The sequence below is a fragment of the Mus pahari genome, chromosome 10 (genome assembly GCF_900095145.1).
Source record: "Mus pahari chromosome 10, PAHARI_EIJ_v1.1, whole genome shotgun sequence".
NCBI classification, from domain to species: Eukaryota; Metazoa; Chordata; class Mammalia; order Rodentia; family Muridae; genus Mus; species Mus pahari.
Window position 1 is genome coordinate 36,593,643 of NC_034599.1, and position 20,058 is coordinate 36,613,700.

General features: G+C 42.4%; 1 long non-coding RNA gene across 2 annotated transcripts in view; it reads left to right on the forward strand.

Annotated features, from left to right (window-relative positions):
- LOC115064805 overlaps positions 1-17,767 on the forward strand; it is a 115,384-nt gene extending 97,617 nt beyond the window's left edge. For both annotated transcript variants that reach the window (XR_003844627.1, XR_003844626.1), the window contains exons 5-7: positions 2,309-2,456; positions 15,523-15,597; positions 17,642-17,767. This is a non-coding gene — a long non-coding RNA (uncharacterized LOC115064805). The remainder of the gene's footprint in view (positions 1-2,308; positions 2,457-15,522; positions 15,598-17,641) is intronic.
- The last annotated feature ends 2,291 nt before the right edge of the window (positions 17,768-20,058 follow it).

A 20,058-nucleotide genomic window follows, 5' to 3' on the forward strand; every position in this document is an offset into this window, starting at 1 on the left:
TTCTTCTTCTTCTTCTTCTTCTTCTTCTTCTTCTTCTTCTTCTTCTTCTTCTTCTTCCTCTTCTTCTTCTTCTCTTTTTTTGGATAAACAGTCTTAGTTGGCTGGTCTTGAACTTGCTACATAGTTGAGGATGGGCTTGAACTCCAAATCCTCCTGCCTTCATCATCTATCTGCACTCTAGAATTATAGGCCTGCATTACCATGCCCACCTTTAAATCTTTTGTTGTTGTTTATGTTTGTTTGGTTGGCTTGGCTTGATGTGAGTTTATAACAGAACTGAAGTACTGTCATAATCATTTAACTCTTGCTCAACCCAAGGACCCAGGACAGGTCTGAGAAATAGTGATTGACTCTCTATGGTCAATAACCATATCATTAACTGGGTTTTCTTCTTCATTATCATAACCACTGGCATCTTAATATCATAAGCTTCTTTTTCATGGGTTACTGTTGCTATTTGGAAGCTAATTCCTGTAATGCCCATAAAAAAAAAAAGAGCCCATGAAGTATCCATGGTTCTTAAGAAATATAATTTTACCATCCATCTTACACCAAGTCTGACTTTGCCTTTTCTTTCTTTGGATAAACAGTTTTATACAGCGTTGGCTGGTCTTGAACTTGCTACATGGTCGAGGATGGGCTTGAACTCTGAACCCTCCTGCCTTCACCATCTGTATTCTAGAGTTACAGGCCTGCATTACCATGCTCACCTTTAAGTCTTTTGCTGTTGTTTTTGTTGGGTTGGTTAGTTGAACTCCCATGTGGTGCAGTACACTGCTGCTCCAACACTGCAGGAAAATTGAAGTAGTAGAATTGAAGAGAGATGAGTGAGCCTCGGCTTGTGATTTGGTCTGCAGAGTAAATAGGAAGTGTTTTATGTTGATTCCTTGCCAACTCCCCACCCCCCTCCCCAGGATTGCTAGACGAGCCCATGTGGTAGTATGCCACGTGAAATGGGCTCTAAGCTTTCAGAGATTTCGATTTGATCACAGTCTGGGCCATTAACCATTCCGACCTCAGTTTCTTTATCACTAAAATAGGGCTCTTCTAATCTCACAGTCAAGGTTTCCCAACTGGTCTGATGGTGAAAGGAGATTGTATCACAAGGAGGGTGGTTACCTAGCATCAGCACCAAATCACTGTCATCATCCTGGAAGATCTCCTTGTTCATTTACCCTTCACTAACTGTTTACTGGTAAATAAAGAGCTTCTGGCTCGTCTTATGGATCCCCTTCCCCATTTGACATAATGATGAATTGAATTCTTGCCTGCAGGAGCAGGCTGCCGTCTTTCTCTGCATCTTGCTAAACACACTATTTTCACATTGTGGGGTGGGGCAGGCCAATCCCTGTTTCTGAGGGTGAAGCTCGCTGCCCTGCCCTGAGGTTGAACTCAGCTTCTCTTCCCTCATCCCCAGAGGTGGAGCACAGTCTGGGTGTCCTGGGCGGGAGGTCAGGAAAACCAGCCCCGATGTTCCCTTCACCCTTGGTTTGACTGATGGCACCGAAAGCATCACTTGTTAGTCTCTGCAGAAGAGAATTATCGATTTCTTACTTCCTACCTGCCTGCTGGGCAGGTTAGAATGGATGAGATCGCATCTCTGTGGAGGAGGATGCTATTTGGATATGCAGTTTGTATTCATCACAGTGGGCAACAGAAAGCAACCAAGGTCCTTGGGACACCATAGGTCTGGAGAGCCCAGGAGACTGGACCATTATGCTTATTCTCAGACTTCAGAGACTATGCCTGTCTCTCCAGAACAGCCATGTGTGACTGAGTGACTACGTGACATTTTTTTTTTTTTTTAACCAGTCCAAACTGGACACACAGCAGCAGCAAATGATCGCCAATCACCATGTGCCTATACAGTGTAAGCTTATTGTCTTCTCAGAGTTCACCTGCACTCTGGTCTTCCAGGTCCTAAGAACGCTGGATATCCAAAGGATTTCCCTGATTAATTTCAGAGGACCTCAGCCCTGCAAATCACACAGAGGCCGTTGCTCACAGAAGGACACAGTGTACTCTGTCTTTCGACGCACTCCCCTCCTCCCACCCCAAGGCACCAACCCAAACCTAGTGCTGGCCTGTCGTGCTCAGCATCTCCCACTAGGGGGAGCCCCTGGAGGGCAGCTGGGGCTGAGCAATTTGGGAAGCGCTGAAGTTTTCTGTTCCTGTCCTGTACTGGTTTTCACTAACCCAACTGTGAGATTTCTTTGTTGCAATGTTGGGGTCTGAGATAACACTGCTGGAGGCTGGAGGCGAGAAACATAGCCGAGACCATCTTTTAGTGTGTGCTGTTATTTACTAGCGCTGTGAACCAAGGAAGCGAAATAACAAAGAGCCCGAAGACGGCACAGTTCCAGCTTGTAGGCCCTGGAGACAGTCTGGAGTCCTCAGACGGACAGAAAGAAGACATCAGAAGGGCAACCTGGGGTGCCTGTGGCTGCTGAGTACAGGTGAGAGCCAGAGGGAGGATGGCCAGGGGGCTCTTGGGTAAAGAGGCACAGGAGCCCCCCCGCACATGGGAAAATGGATAGACCAAAATGAGAATGGTCAGCAGAGGTTAAGGGGGAAAGCACTGATTGGGAACATCAAGGAAGAAAGGAGGGCAAGGGGTGAGCTTGCAGAAAGGACAAAAAAAGAGACAAGGTTGCTGTATGAGAGAGGCAGAGCTTGAGAACAGAATCTGAATAGAGTCTGAAGTTGGTTCCAACTAGGCTGCTTAAGAAACTTGGCAAGAAACAAGTTGCGGGGAGATTGACATCGAAGGTCCAGTTTGCGTAAGGAAGTTCAGCGTGAGCAAATGTGGCTCCCAGTCAATTGATCTAATCATGTCAGTTGTGTGTCACAGAACCACACCTACTCCTGCTTTGACCTAAACTGGAAGGAATTCTGGTCTGCAGGCTTTTCTGGGTTCTTTCACTTCTGAACCAATGCTTCCCACTTTCCCTTTTTTCCTTTGGGTTTTCCACAGCCCCTCTAGGGAGTGGACCGGCAGTCAGAAATTCTGTGTTCCAGTCTAGAACTTGCCATTTATCGGTGGGATTAGCTTAAGCGAGGAAACCCCGGAGTTTCCTTTGTCTAAAAAGGGAGATAATAATATATTACTGACAAGCCTTACAGGATTGTTCCAAAGACTGAATAAGTAAGAGGATGCAGAGAAATGCTCTTAATAGATTATAATTGCTAGCTAAATAAAAGTTGGCATTAATAATAATTAATCAGTTAATAGAGCCTTGCTACTCTCAGCAGGGAGTTTGCTGAGTCTGGGAGAGAGCAGTGTGCATCTAAGTCAACACCCATAACCCATTCTCCTCCTTGTGTACACGTAGCTCCCCAGACTTTTAGAACTAATCTCTTTGATAAATGGGACACTTCATATTCGCTCCCTTTTTTTTTTTTTTTTGACAGCATCAAATGTTCTTTTTCCATCCTCAGCTCAGTTTCTCATGCAGATAAGTGATTGATGGTGTCTCCACGGTGCCTGGGGGAGTGAGATGTCTGTGTCCTGGACACAGGAGTCAATGTCACATTTTGGGCATATGGTGGGACTATTTGGAAGAAGCAAATGACAGGCTATGGTAATAACAATGCCGTCGTCATCTCCCCCTTCTAGAACATTCTTTCCAGGTCACCTGTGATTTTTTTTTTCACCAAAATGTGTCAGACATAAACTTGGGTCTGTGTCTTGGATTGGGCTGGTAGAGGTTGCCTATAAGAACGTTAGCTGGCTTTGACACCTGTAGCCATATTCTTTCTGCTTCTCCTCAGCTGTGAGTGTGGCAGATGGGGAAGCAGAGTAGGCCATTTGTGAAGTGTTTGATATCTCCCCCTCCTCTGTCACCTGGAATTCTCACAACCCTTCCTCCACATATCTATGCATTTGAAGAGCACCGTTGACCTGCAGACATCAACGGTTTGTGACTTGACAAGTGCCGAGCTCTCGTCATGATGCAGCTGCTAGGTTTCTGCTAGTGATTGTCCCATACCTCCCAATTATTTTAAACTTTTGTCCCAGCTGCTAACAAAAGGAAGCTTTCTCCTGCTTCTTTTCATCTCCACCGATCAAGTGATGGAGCAAATATTTAGAATGATGCTTAGTTTAAGGCACCTACCTACTCACCTGCAGAAAGTTAATATCCTATCCAAAGGCACAATAGTTGATATCCTATCCAAAGGCTGTGTATGTATATATGTATGTATATATGCAGATGCCCCCACATGTGCATGCATATACAACTATATGTGTGTGTGTGTACATATATATATACATTGCTTCTCCTTCCAAACATATATTCATTCTGCACTTAATGAAAAGTATATAGGACACTCAAAGTGCATACTTAATGGAGAATAAGTATATGGATTTCTTCATCGGCAATTTGACTGTTCTAGAGTCCAGAAGTGATCACAATTCACATGGCTTAAAAAAAATCATAGATCAATTTCTGCTCTGTCCATAGTAATGAATATCGATATGTTGTCTCTTCTAGACAAACTGTCAGCAATTTCAGATATTTTTAAATGAGTTTTTAAAAATACATTTGCAAAGTCAATTATTTTGAATCTCATCTGAGGCAATTAAAAAACATCCTGACATTTAAGGTGATATTTTTTCCCAAGTAAAATAATTATAAATAATACTAATTATGAACAAATCATTTAGTTACTCGCAGTCTGGTTCAACCTTTAGGTTAATAAACCAATCCATTAGAATTCATCTTGCTCAAAGGACCAATTTGTTTTAAAAAATGTGGTGACCTTTTATCACAAGTGTGATTGATGTTTTCTTTAACAGTATCAGAACTGTCTTTCTCAGAGAAGAGTGTGGTCCAGAGGTAGGTATAGAAAAGTCATATAGTCTCATGTGTCTCCTGATGGTGGTGAGAACACTGGATATGGTTGAAACCTTCTCATCTCAGATGGTACTTTAAGGAGACATCTGGAGGTCTCACAAAATTCACCAATATCATTCCTCGTGCCAGAAAACAAGTTTAGATATTTCTCTCTACCTTTGATGTTTTGTTCTTGCTAAACACGTAGGGCAGAGAGTTGCATGTATGGTTCATGGGTCAAGTCTGTTCGATCACAGTTTTACTAAAATAGAATTCAGTCTGTGTACATGTCTTCTGTAACTACATTTTCTACCAGAAAGACAGTTCTGGGAAGTCAGTATATCCTGCAATGCTGAAGATACTCATTACCAAGCCTTTAGAGATGCTTACAAATCCCAAGGTGGAAGAACGAGAACAAATAGTTATCTTTGAATAGCGACAACTCCTATGTGGGCAGCACGTGTGAATTTACTATTACTAAGTCTGTGCATTCCACTCTAGCAGGGACTCTGAAGCTTTCTTAGCTGAGGAAGAAACAGCAAATATGCCTGTGGTGGTACAGTCATTCAGTGGCATAGGTAGGGGCTGTCAGCCACTGGAGAGGCAGAGAAGGAGTATTTATTTCCTAGTCTTCCCCTAGATGCTGTCAACTGCCAAAGACACTGGACAATGAAAATTCTTGACGCTGTGTTCCTACCTTATCTGCTCTTGGCTTGGATGAACCCCGGCTTATCTTCTCTGTCCCCATTCTCAGGACCAGGGCTGCGCAAGGAAGCAGAATGGAAAGAAAGCATCGTGCTTTGTAATCAAACAAAGCGAGGCTTTATTACATCAGTGTTCATTTCTCTGTCCTCCCAGAGATGGGCACAATGGCACAGATACCCTGAGGTAAAGAGTAACAGGCAAGTGTTTGTTGCAGAATATACTATCTTATAAAAAGTTTGCCTTTGGAAACAGAAGAGCCGCTTTTAATTACATTTCTCTCTTCTTAATTCAAGCTAATATCAAAATTCTACCTCTCCCCACCCCTAAGCTTACTGACATCTGCTTGCAAAGAAGGCCACAAGGAGGTGGACCTCTGGAGAAAGGAAGCCTGGGACGATGAAACAGGACCATGGCTGTGTTCAGAGTCCAGAGTTTTCCTTAATCTTACATCTTCATGAAAGGAGGTGAAGGATAAAAAGAGAATGTTGAGAATAAGAACCATCTACACCGAGCCTTCCCTGAGAATGATAAATTTGATTTTCCATTCTACTAGATTTTATAGTGACTGTTCAGTTCACCTAACGATGCTAGTTGTAAGATTATTGCACTGACCAAGACTCACTTCTCCAAGCAGTGATTTATTAGAGAATCAATTGTGTACATGTGTCTATAATATACATTAGAAGCCTCAGTTGGGAACACAGCCTTCAGCGTCCTCCAAGGAGAAGTTAATTTCCCCTTGTGAGACAAGCACAGCAGACAGTCTAGAGAAATCACTATCGGGTGAGATCTGAGGAAATACAGATTTCCGACATTCAGACATTGGAGGAGAAGGCAATGTAAGAGGGACAGAGGGAATGAAGTCACAGAGTGAAGGGGAGGCTTTGTGTATATTCAGAAAAAGCATCCGTGGGAGGCATTAAATGGGAGCCTGTGGTATTGAGGGAAGAGGAAGTAAATAGAGTGAAATAGCCTGGGCTCAGATTCTAGAAGAACTTGGACAATAGGTTTAAAAGTTACATCTTGGGGCTGGGGTGATGGCTCAGCGGTTAGGAGCACTTTCTGCTATTGCAGAGAACCAGAGTTCAGTTCTCAGTACCTGCATAGTGACCTATAACCATCTATAATGTCAATTCCAGAGGATACAATGCCCTCTTCTGGTCTCTTTGGGTACCAGGCATGCACATGGAACACATACATAGGTACAGGCAAACATTTACGCATACAAAATTTTTTAAGAATTAAAAGAAAGTGAGATGTTACACTAGGGAGATAGCTCAGAGGATAAAATTCTTGCTGGGCGTGTATGAGGAACTGAGATCAATCCTCAGCACCGCTGTAAAATAATTCTGAGTGCAGCAGTGCGTCCTTCCGTCCTGGGAAGGTGGAGACCGGAGAATCTCTGAGACGCATTGTCTAGTCAGTCTAGTTGTCTTGGTGAGCTCCAACTCCAATGAAAGACCCTGTCCAAAAGAATGAGGAGAGATCAACCAGGAAGGGCACCCGATGTTGGCCTCTACCCACCCCCCCCATACAAATAAATGCACAGGCTTGCACATGTATGTGTGTGCACACACAAAATTAAGACCTTCTCTGTAGATGCTGGGGCTCATTGATGGTGGGCAGGAGAATGACTTGACCTATAGTTTGGAAAAGAGCATCACAACATTCAGTCAGAACTTGGTGGCCATGCACCAGAGAGAGACAAGCTGAGAAAGGTGGGTCTTCACCTCTTGTTCTCAAGGCGTGACTGATCTGTCACAAGCCTGACTATTGTAGGTATGGCACTAGCTGAGGGCTTTCTGAGGGCATTTATTTAATGGCATGCCAGTGGCATTTACTCATAAACCAAAAAGCCATTGGGCCAGAAATAGGGGTTTTGGTTACTTCCCCAGACAGGATGCAGTTTGGGCGATTATACACATGATTCATCGAGGTTGGGAAACATCTCCTGCACAAACACACGCCCCTCCCCTCCAAGCAGAGTGACTCATGGCTTCTTCAGTTTGGTCTGTGGAAGTCTTGGAAGCCCAGGCAGAGTCTGAGATATGAGGTCCAGTCATAAATCTGCAACCTTCGTAATTACAAGAGAAACATTTCTTCCCCATTCTCCCAATTATCGGGCAGGAGGCATTTAGTGAATTCTTACTCTTTTAACACAGAAATTGTGATGTTGTGAGACATAGTTCCTGTCATAAAACACTTCCCAAGTTTAGTTGGTAAGGTGGACAGACGTAGTGATAATAGCAAGGAGAGCGTGCCACAAGTATTCCGGAGAACTCTAAGCTATACTAACAGGCCAGAGGGGGGAAAATGCAGCTATAGTTATAGAAGGGGTATGAGAGTGAGTCTTAGCAAATACCATTCTTTATTTGACAGTCCAGCAAGTCGGAATCTAGTGGTTTCTATGGCCTGGACGTGGTTCTAGGCATGAAGATTCATATTTTGGTAGAACGTCCATTCTAACTAGAGGACTCTGTTGAAGTTGAGCCCCAGTTCTCCCTCCTAGTCCTGTGTTCCCAGAAATAAGACTCAGATCTGAAATATATTTACAAATATCTTTGCCATATACCTAGGCTATTCTCTGACTAGATATTACTTAAAATATTCCATTTTGTCTAGCCTACGTTCTGCCACGTGGCTGGTTACCTGTGCTCTGGTACCACATGTCTGTCTTGTCATATCTTCCTGGTGAATCTCTCCTAGAATTTTTTCTCCTCCCAGATGTGCCACCTTCTATTTTTTTTTTTTTTTTTGCCTAAGCCATAGGCTGTAGGTTTTTTACTTGATAGGTGATGCATTCATACAATACACAAGATATTCTCTCTACAGGACTCAATAAATACCATAAGAGCCAACTAAACAGCCTCGTCTCAGGGAGTTTCCATTCTTAGAAAGTGACATTTCAGAAAACAAGAGCTAGCCCCTTGTTCAAAAAAAAAAAAAAAAAAAAAAAAAAGAAGAATGTATGCCAAAGTAAAAAAGCCAGCCCCTTGGGAGGGAGTAGAGAAAGAAGCATCAGGTATGGAATTCCCAATATGGTAAGAGAGCCTCTTTTAACTCCTTGACACTCTGTATTTATAGGGGGTATGTGCATATGCCATGGCATACCTGTGAAGACCAGAGGACAGCTTGAGGAGTTGGTCCTCACTCTCCACTATGAGTCCTAGGGATTGAAAACACACCATCAGGTTTGGCAGCAGACGTCTTACCCACTGAGCCAGCTTACTGGTCAACCAAGTTTATTCATAATATTTTGGGCCAATTTCCCTGCCTTTCTATAACTTGAGTGAATGACAGATGCAAGAGGGACATCATGTGCATACCCATGTATATGCATGCATAGGCATGCATATGAATGTGTGTGTTTGTGTGCATATTTTTTTTGCATGTATGGCACTAGGTTACAAACCCGAGATATATGCCCACTAAGAAAGCTTTGTATCACCTGTCTAGCCCTTGATTTAGTTTATGTGCTATTGTGTTTAAGATAGGACCTTAATACGTGTACCATGCTAGCCTGGGATATATGATTGTCCTATCTCTGCCTCCTAATTGCTATGAGTACAGGCATATCCTGTTAGCCTGGCTACGACAGAAATCATTCTCATTTGACGATGTGTAGCTGTGAGTTCCCAGACACCATGACTCGGCGGTTTCCATCAGTGATCAGGACTTGCTGTACTCATTGATAATTTTTCTGCAACTGCTCTCTGTTCTCACTTGGTACCTTGAAGATTGAAAAGGAAAAACTATGACAGGGACATACTTTGCTTAAACAGTATTCAGGTCAGGTTCTGTAACAGACAACTCTGCCTCGGAGGTCGGGTTTGATGCTCATTTCATCAAGATATCTAAAATAACCAGGTCACGAGGTGGTTATTGGCAGGGTCCTCGCTGGGATGGGATTTGACCTACATAGGAAGAGAACCAGGACAGGAATAGTTCTTCAGCTCTTCACAGACTTGGAGAAATCCAGTTTAAACAACTGCAGAATCACAAAGCTGGGAGAGACTCCATGTGACCTAAAGTGATCCTGGTACCTGCCTCTGGGCAGATATATGCCTGTTTAGAAGTTAATAAAAATTCCAGAGCCCAATATTTTAACAAGTGCTTTAAAACATATATGTGGGGTACTAATGATGCCCGGGCAAAGCATCTGTATACCTCCTCTCAGTGGTAGGACTCAGAATCTGGAACACATTCCTTTCAGATACTTGGTGAGAGAAAAAGAATTGTTTTTGGAGTATAGTTTACATTTCCAAAAAATAAAATAGACAAAGTGTCATATTCAATTGGCCCAGCTAATAGGCCATTTTTATTTATTAAAAATAAATTTAAATGTAGCTATAAAATTGTGAGCGGATGTTTTCATTTGCATCATGACTGGCTTTAAAAAGACTTACCAGAAATTATATAAAAATAATAATAATAAGTTCACATCCTCCCAGATGGCTAACTTGAGGTACATGAATGCTGGGAAATTGTGCTATTTCTCGCTCTGCTTGGAAAGTTGCTTAAGGCCAAGAAGAATGCTTTGTTTGTCTCCACATAGCCTCCTCTAGAGGCAGGTGCATGCTGGGACTAAGGTGTTGAGCAAATTAAAAAAAAAAAAAAAAAAAAAAACAACCAAAAAACAAAAACCAATGAAGTCATTACTCTGTGGTCATTCCATGATTTTTATTTCATTTTTTGGTCTATTTTGATATTTTTCACCAAATATGAACCCCATGATCACCTTGAGACTAACCAGCTGGCAGGAATCTTGTAAAAGTGAAGCAGCCTTGGGGCTAGGGTAATTGATTGGGGGAAGGGTTTGGATTTAGATGAATTGTTGGGAGTAGAATGGAAGCCGATGGGATAGATTTGCAAGCCTGTGTCTCCGTATTTAAATGAAGAGATCGAGCTATTGCTGTGATAGACACTATAACCAGCGACAACTTGGGAATGATCAGTTTTCATCTTACAGCTTGAAGTCTGACACTGAAGGAACTGCCTGTCAAGGCAGGAGCTCAAGGCACAATCTAGAGGCAGGAGTGGAAGTAGAGACCATAGAGGAACACTGCTTACTGGCTTGCTCCTCATGGCTTGCTTAGCACGCTTTCCCATAACACTCAGGCCCAGCAGTCCAGTGGTGAAACCACCCGGTGAGCTGGACACTTCAACATCAGTCATCAAAGCGTACGCCTCCATAGGCCAATCTCATGAGAGGGTATTTTCTCAGTGAGGTTCCTTCTTTCTAAATGACTCTAGCTTGCTTCAAGTTGACACAAAACTAACCAGTACAATTGGGAAGTATCCATTTGAGGGCTAGAACCTCAAGGAGCCTTTTTTTTGGCCCATTTCTATGTATAAATAGTATGAAGTGATATTTTTAAGGTCTTGCTGTGGTTGGCTAGGATCTTGTGTTTGTAAGAATAAGTCTGATTAAAAATCCAAACTCTAGGAAGGTATGGGGTACAACAAGGTCCAGAAATTATCTGAGCCAAAGACTGATCCTTCCTCCTACCTCACCCTCGATAGATCTTTATCCCAATCCATTGTCCCTCTGCACCTCTGTTCCCTCTACCAATTCTGCCCTCAGCTCTACTTCCTTGAGGAGGCTAAATACTTTTTTTCAAAACCTCTGGGAAGACAGGTGTCCCAGCAAAAGCAGAGAATGTGATGGGCCATGCTATTAGACTCAGCAGACATAGTGGAGTGAGTGTTGGTTCCTCTAGGGAGAACCCGCGGACTGTACAGCGCACCATAGGGCTCTGCTGGAGCCTGCCTTCTCCCTTTCCTTCCCACATACTCCTCAGCTCTATGAACATTATCTGCTGACTTTCCAATCTTCTCTCAAGACTTGGTTCAATTTTGCTTTCCAATGCTTCACTGTAGAGATATCGCAGCCTCTTTTTATCTCTGTTTTCAAAGTGCCCCAAACCTACTGCGGTGCGGGAAGTACACCTCACCACACTCTATGCTGCGCTCTTCCACAAGACTTGGAATTCCTCAAAGCTGCTGGCTGCCTTGTTTGATTCCACGTCCCTTTCCTGGACTACGCATGCATTTCTCAATCGGTAGCTTCTGGAATCTAAGATTCCTTTTCTTGGGCTGACTGAGGTTGAGAAGGGAATGGAAGAGAGCAGACGCTTAGGAGAGCTGCAGTAGAATGAGCACTGGTGCTATAGGAACGTGAGAATGAGCAGTCTACCTTACCGATCAGGGATGCTAAAGGCTGGAGAGTTGCCAGGGTAGAAGGGAGCCTCCCTTGGCCTGTGCTGAGTGTTGAATGCACAAGAGGCCTGGAGAAGGGACATTCAATTGGGTAAGAGCAGCTTACAAGAAGGTTGTAGGATACACAAAGCCATAGCTGTATGTTCAAATACAAAAGAAAAAAAAACAGAAATCCATAAAATAATTTTAATAACAGCTTCTAATAAGGTACTGATTTTATAGTATAATGTCCTAGGAGCTTGGAAATTAGAAAATGGTCAGGCTAGTTATGAATTTACCCTGGAAATCTCTCAAGGAAGGTAGGCTTTGACTTGCTTCATGACGAGCTAAATCTGAGGGCTGAGTCTAGGTTCTGATTTCACTCTGCCAAGTATTACATCTTGCCCTCTCTAATCTCTACAACATGATCTGAAGACACGATGGTGTGTCTTGCACAGTTACACAGACGATGAAAAGAGATGGAATATTTATATTAACTTACTTACTGGCCAGAATCTTGGCTAGTGATATTGCAAAATGCATAATATATTAATGAGCTAACCATGCATTTTTTACGTAATTTGCCTCTGAGGATGGGACAGCCTGACTATTGCCCACGTGATGCATTAGGAATTTTTCAAATGGTTTGGTTGTTGGGTTTAAGGTGTTCTTCCTGGGAAGAAAATCGCATTGCTGTAGATAGAAGTTTCACCCACAGACTTCCTCTCCCCATAAGACATTTCCTTGGGCATCTGTTGCCTCTTCTGTAGCCCATGATAAATGACATGGTGGCATTATAAAGTCATTCCTCCTGGTGGTCTTACAGAGAGAGAGACATATGATTCCACCATATTAGGTGAGTCTTAGATCAGGGATGGGAGAGACCAGGTAGCGCCATCCAATGAATGCATAATGACCTGCTAAAGGAATCGGGGCTTTTTTACAGTGTGTGTCAAGGACTGTGGACAGAACTCATTAAGTGTAACTGACATATGCGTTCAGGAACATGGTACAGATAAACCATTCCCTCTGTGTGCTTCTTTAGTTCTGTAGAGTCCTTGTGAGACGAGTGCCTGACTCGTCTCTCATTACACTCTGACACCAGCGTTATACAGGAGAAAGACTCCATTGCTCTTTACTGCCTTGAAGGTGGCACTGGAAAAAAAAAATGTGCAGTGGCCTATTAAGGAGCTCTGACTTATTCCTGTTTGCTGACTGCTCCAGAGACTCGTAGGTCGAGGCTCAGATACCCCAGTCAAAAGCATAGCCAGTTCACAGTCCTCGTCATCTATGCATTCTCCTGTCCTTCTAGTTCTGACGCTACTGAGAATTGTCTTCCCAGACCTTACGAAGGCAGAGAGCATGCTTGCTTTCCCGGAATCAAGGTCAATGAGGTTTTGCTGTGAGTGCCACAGAAATCGGAAGGCATCCTAAGGATCAGACAAGCCTGAGAAGGTTGAGATTGTCACTGTGGCAGATGAAACACACAGAGCACAGCCAAGGGTGCAAGATGAAACAGTTGCAGATTTCGCTTCTGCCAATTATTGTCGAATTATATTAATCCATTCACTTTAGAACTTTTATTTCAGAGTACTGGGGGACAGTTTGAAATCCTCTCAACTCCTAGCTAGTAGGAACATACTGTTATTCTGTTCTCATTTTTAATTTGTTACCTGAGAGTTTTCTAATGTACTTTGATCGTATTAATTCCCTTTCCCTGACTCTGAGATCCAGCCCTGTCCATTGGATGTGAGACATCCTGTGGCATGTGATCAACTCACAGGGACCATACCCTTAAAAGAATCCTTACCCTCTTCCTCTCAGTGCCTATCAATTGCCAATATCACCTTAGCTGGAGGTGGGACTTCATGTTCATCTCCTCTCCGCATGCTGGGATTTTACATGTATTGACCCTGTGCAGGTCCTTCTCATGTTGTCTCAACTGCTGTGAATTAAAATTTGCAACTCTTCACTGTGGCCAGAACACAGCCTTCCTGTAGTTATTCACCACTCCTCTTACAATCTCTTTATGCTGTCTTCCACAATGACCCCCAAGCCTTGGGAAGAGCATATATAATATAGACTTCTCACTTAGAGTTGAGCATTCTATAGTCTCTTAATCTCTGTATGTTGACCTGTTGTGGGTAATGGATTAATTGATGAGTATAACTATAAGCCATTAGGAGTCAGTTTGATATTATGTTCATTTAGCAGTAGATTCTACTAGATACTATAGGCTATCAGATAAAAAGACAAGTGCCAGGAATACCTCTTTTGGAGTTGTTGGCCAGTAAAGGTTTCATAGTCCTCCTCGAACATTATAGGCTATTGAAAATACTGCTCTTCTAGATCTCTGAGCAGATGAATACTGTTACCGAAGGGTGAGCCCTATGCTTTGGGATAGATAAAAGTAGCACATGGTTTAGATACAGACTGTCAAATTTTGAGTTCATTTATCCAGTAAAGCTCTGTTGCCAAAAATAACCTTTAAAAAAAAAAATCCTATTTTCCTATTCTACTGGCTAAATTGCATGGAAAATCCCTAGAAAATGTTGAAATTGAGACGCCCCTCCCCGCCTTCTGCCCTTTCGCATTCCCTTTTAAAGAGGGAGTGGGGGTTTGATTTGTAACTGTTCTAGTTCGTATTTGATGGGATCCTTTGAAAACCTACCGGGCGAGGGACAGAGTCATCGCTAGTAGCTTTTACTGTAAACTCAGAAACCTTCTCTGCCCTCCTCCAGACCTCTGCTGTTCTGAGCATGACCCATATCTGTAATAGAGCCTTCCTACCACCTGCGAAGGCTGGCCTTTCTTTCCTTTTCTTCAGAGTAGAGCTGAGGCAGTGCCAGGAGGCAGAGTCAGCTCTTGTCACCTGCCTAGCCTTTTACCTCCCCAACAGGAACTTTCCTTAGACAACTTTTTTTTTTTCCCGTTCTAATGCCCTACCCCCTTTTCTAGAATCTCTCCAGAATATATTTGGTTCATAGCCTCCTGTAGCTCCCGTGAGGCTGTGAACGTAAGCAGTGTCCAGTGTACACATTTGTTTCTCTGAGTTGGGAATGCTTGATATGACATAATGCCAGGACAACCCTGGGACCCTGCCTCTACTGAGTTCAGCTCTCGGATCAAACATGTCAGTAATCATTATGCCCTTGATCACATCGCTAACTTTCTTCAGGTGTTCTCTTTCTCGTTTGCATGACAGAGATGGTAGTGTTCTGACCTTTTCAAGGATGAAATGAGGAATCAGAAAGTTCGTATTATAGTACCCAACTGCTGGAGGTTTGCACTGCAGTGTGCGTCATGGTAATACATCACCTTGAGAAAAGTCATTCACCACTCTCAGCTCACCCCCCTCAACTGTGGTTAGGGTCTACAAAGGGTTACGGAGTTATTTAGAAAACTTAAAGTTACTTGGAAAACTTAAAGTAGAACCTGAATGCTGGTAGGCTCTCGATTAATGTAAACTATTACCTCAGAATGGCACCCAGGGAGCCTAGATTACCTGATGCTCCTCTTCCTGCTGATTCCTCGAGTTTTAGGTGAGATGATCCGCTTTGCAGGTGCAGGTCTGTGGGCTAAAGGGATTTTTATGTAGAGCAGCCATTCAGTGACTGGTATTCAGTTCTCTTACATGACACCTATGCCTTTTGGAGGGAAGTTTTCTTGGGAAGATAACAAATTCTCTGGATTTTCAGAAGCTTATGTGCTCTAAGTGTGGGTTGGAGGACTCTTTTTCTTAATTGAGTGCAGCAGACATTTTGTGTCATGTTGATTTCCTCAGGATATGAATCAGAGAGAAAGAAGTGAAATCTCGTCCTAGGAAGAAAGGGAGCGATTGGCAGAAGACTTTTCTCTGGTAAGGCAATTTACACACTTGTCTTTTGAGGGGTGAGTCACTGTCTGTGATACATTTCCCAGCAATGTCTAAGAGTTTCCAAATCTGGAGTTCACACTCCAGCCAGATAAGGGAAAGGAGAAAGGGTCTTATAATCCACCTAGTTACCACTCAGAGCCCTAAAAGGGAGCTCAATGGAAATGTGTCTCCTACAGCCCTACTTTTAGTCACTAAGATGAAGAATTAGCTAATCATGTTCAAAATTACCATTTTCCAATAGCAAACATTAGCATTCCAGGAAAAAATAAGCCACACGAAATCTCTCCAACAATCTTCATTTATTTATTTATTTTTAGCTATGATTTTATGCTAGCATTCATTTTTTTATTAATTGCTATCCCATAGGCTGACCTAAGTTTATCTTACAGCGACACTGTAAACTTTTTTAAAATGACCAAGGCCTATTTTTTTCCTAGTAAAAATTTCAACATAAAAAAGTTGTCTTATGCCTAGTTTGTCCAGATTATAGGGTATTGGGGACTGCTATCCTGAAAGTGTTTCCTAGCTATTCTAATAATAGAATAAAAAACACGAATATCTTGCCATCTTCACTGGGGTATGTTCATGACTTGGTGTCACTCATGGTAAGAGCTTAAGATGTTAGTTGAATGAATGAATATGGCTCTTATACGTATAGCTTTTAATAATCTTTGGTGAGCCTTCATTTCCTCAGAAACCCTGTCTGGGTGGTCATATATTTACCTACTTCCCATCCCACAAAAATCTTAGCTTTTTTTATAAAGCCAGTATACGTCTGAGTGGAGGCTTACCTTTGCCCTCAGTTCTTAGTAACAGTATTTTATTGACTTAACCTGAACATTTACTAAGCAGACATACTAGTGTTTCAAAACCCAGATCTCTAAACTCAACCTCATACTCAAATAATGAAGAAGACATGTAGATACCACTTCTAGCATGTCTTTATGTTGGAAATCTAATTGTGTGTGTGTGTGCGTATGTGTGTGTGTGTGTGTGTGTGTGTGTGTGTACAAAATACAATTTGTCCAAAGTTCACTTTCATTTTTTGCTGACTCCAAACTCATATTTCAATCACCTTTCTACAAACTTAGCCTTTTCATAGTATGTATATATTTGAATATGAAATATGAGTGTGACCTGAGGTAGAAATTTATTTATTTATTTATTTATTTATTTATTTATTTATCTATCTACCTATTTATTCATTCATTCATCTTTTTTTATAGCATAGCACTGGGATTGAACCCAGAACTTCACACATACCAAGCAAGCACTCTACAACCAACACAGTCCCTATACTTTTAAACTCTTTATCACCAAGATGTCCTTGATCAAATGACTGGTGGCCAAAGTGAGGACATCCGCACAACTTGTGATAAATCTTGGCTTCTCTTACAGCTCTTTATTGTAGAGATCAATATCGTTTACCTTTCCTTTCATTGCTTCTTTAGAGTTCAAGGTCAGCCAAAGACAGATATTACTGAGCAAGGAGACAGGGTCTTAATCATTGAGCTCCTTCAAGGAAAGGGCCATATTAGAAGATTATAAATCTCCGTCCCTAAATCCAGGAACTGACCATGAGCAGATACTCAGTTCATATTATCATATAGAACTGACATCTACAAAAATAATCCAAGGATTGTGAGACAAACTTGGGACTTTGCCTACAACAATGGAATCTTGGATAGGATGACTGATCTCTGCCCTAAGAGGAGTCTCTGGGCCTCCTTTACAGGACTAAGGGGAATCTGTGAGTCCTGGAGGCAAGGCCTTAAGAATACTTTTTTTTTTTTTTTTAGGTCAGGTAAATCTCTTCTCCTTATATAAGTAACCGCCGAAATGATGGTGTTCCTATGAATAGTCAAAGCAACGAGGCTCTCAGCGACTCCCCCCCCCTTTTTTTTTTTTGACAAATTCCTACACCCTCAGTTTCCAGGGTTGCCCCCTACTTCACATTCCAGTGTGGTCATAGTTACTGGTGCAATGAAATTCTCAACGTGTTAAGCAATGGCATCTTAAATTTCAGATTCCTGAATCTCAGCAGGAAGTTCCTGGAGCCAAGCAAGTCAGCAGTGTTGTGAAATGAGTTAAAATTGGGCTTCTGGCATGTGTGAGCTGTCTGCCACTCTTATTAATATGAGGTAGAACACCCAGACAGAGTGTTTCAGAAAGGTTAGTGCATAAGAATTCATTGACTCATTGTTGGGTGCTGAGTGACTAACAAAGTTAGTGCATTTGTCTGTGAAAGAAAGTCTGCACCTTAACAGGGCCCGGCAAACAAAATTATCACACATGTACAAAGGGGCTGCTCATTGTCAAGAGTTCACAAACCTGAGCAGACATCAGAACCACACAGGAGACTTAGTATAGGCGTTTGAATGCTGTTCCCAAAGTCTCTGATTACTTCCAAGGTGGGTTGGATACTAAGAAATGGCCGCCAGACCAAGATCAGTGGAACTGGTGAGATGACACACTGGAGAGAAGTGCCCGTTGTGTAAGCCTGACGACCTGAGTTGGATGCTCCATGGAACCCACAGTAGAGGAGAGAATCAACTTCTGAAAGTTGTCTTCTGATTTCTAATGCATACCCATGACACATGCCCCAACATGACTGTTTGTGGCATGCATACACACACACACACACACACACACACACACACATCATCATCATCATCATCATCATCATCATCATCATCATCGTCATCATCAGTACAATAATAAGTATAATTTCAATAAAAGAACTGACAAGTGCTGCTGAAACAGAAATGGGGTCACACGACAAGAACATAGTGCTCCTCGGGTTTCCTTAAGACACTAACAGTAGGGACTCCTTACCACGAAAGCATGAAGACTGGAGTTCAGATTCCTGGCACCCCTGTGAGAAACTGGGAATCCCTGCACCACAGAGGGATAGACAAGTGGATTCCTAGAGCTCAATGGCCAGCAACCTAACAGAACCAGTGACATCCAGGTTCACAAAACACATTGACCTCCATCCTCTACATGAATGTGCACACATGTACATTCACAACTGCACACATATATGTTCACATCCACATGAACAAATATATACACACAGCATACACACCTATGATTGCCAATGAGGGGAAAGGACAATGCCCCATAAACTGATTCATTTCTCTGAGGTAACTTAGCTTTGTTCTAAGTCAAGCTCAAGCTTCCAGCTCCTTCCTGACTTTGTAGAAGTCATGAATGTGGTCTGCTCCAAATTCATTCTTTTGTTTATTTGTCTTTTATAATCTTGTTTCATGAGGCAGGGTCTCATTCTGAAGCTCAAACAGGTATGGAACTCACTGTATAGTCTGAGATGACCTCGGCTTCATGGCCAATCCTCCTGCCTTAGCATCGAAGATGCTGAGATCACAGGAGTAAGCCACCACCTCTGGCTAAAACCCTCTTGGATTAACTGAAAAATCTGTCATCTGAATCTTTAAAGCAACAGAAGGAAGGTGTGCCTCTGTGCTCTGCCTGTGGTGTTTGCCACCCATGGCTTATCTGGGCTATCATTAATTTCTCAATAAAAGGCATATATTCAAGTATCCTACTTTATGACCTAAGTGGACAATGGACTATAATTCTCTATCAAGACCTTTTGAGTAAGATTCTTATTTCACATAGGCATATGCTATACTACACCAGGGTCTTTTTTTGGAAGCCATTTTCATTGATTGACTTCATCTCAATACCCAGTGCTTGATTTAGCAGTATGTGCCCCCATGAAATAAGACTCAAAAGGAAAAGATGTGATTGAGGCTCTTGTTGAGCCTGGATTCTAGCAAAGGGAGATAGATAATAAACACAATTAAAACACATAAATCAATATACTCTGGTTTTGGTAGTGGATTGATTGTTCTGGTTTGCCTTTTTGCTACTGTGATAAAATATTCCAAAACCAACTTGAATATGGAAGGACTTATTTGCTTTATATTTCCAGTTAGCAGTCTCTCATTGAGAGAAGTCAGAGCAGGAACTTTAGTCAGGAACTGAAGCAAAGACTCGGAGGAAAGATGTTTACTGGCTTGCTTCCTCTGATCCATGCTTAACCAGCTTTTTCAAACCTCCCAGGATAGCCTGTTTATGGATGGCATTGCCCACAGTAGGCAGAGCCTTCCACCTTAAACAATAACCAAGACAATCCCTGTGGCTCTGAGCCACACTGATCTGGACAACCCTTCAGTTGAGACTTTCTCTTCCTAGGATACTGCACTGCATAAAGTTTTAAAGAACAATTAACCAGCAGATGGATGTTAAATTTTATTTTTAAAAGGCAAGGTGAGGAATGAGGTCCGAGGCTGTGGAGGCAGCAGAATTGTGTGCCTGGTTGCAGTTTTCCACAGGGGTACCATTGGGGCAGAGACCTGATGAAGGTGAGACCTGGGGCAAAGGGGCAGAGACAGAGAAAATGTCAGACTAAAGCCCAAA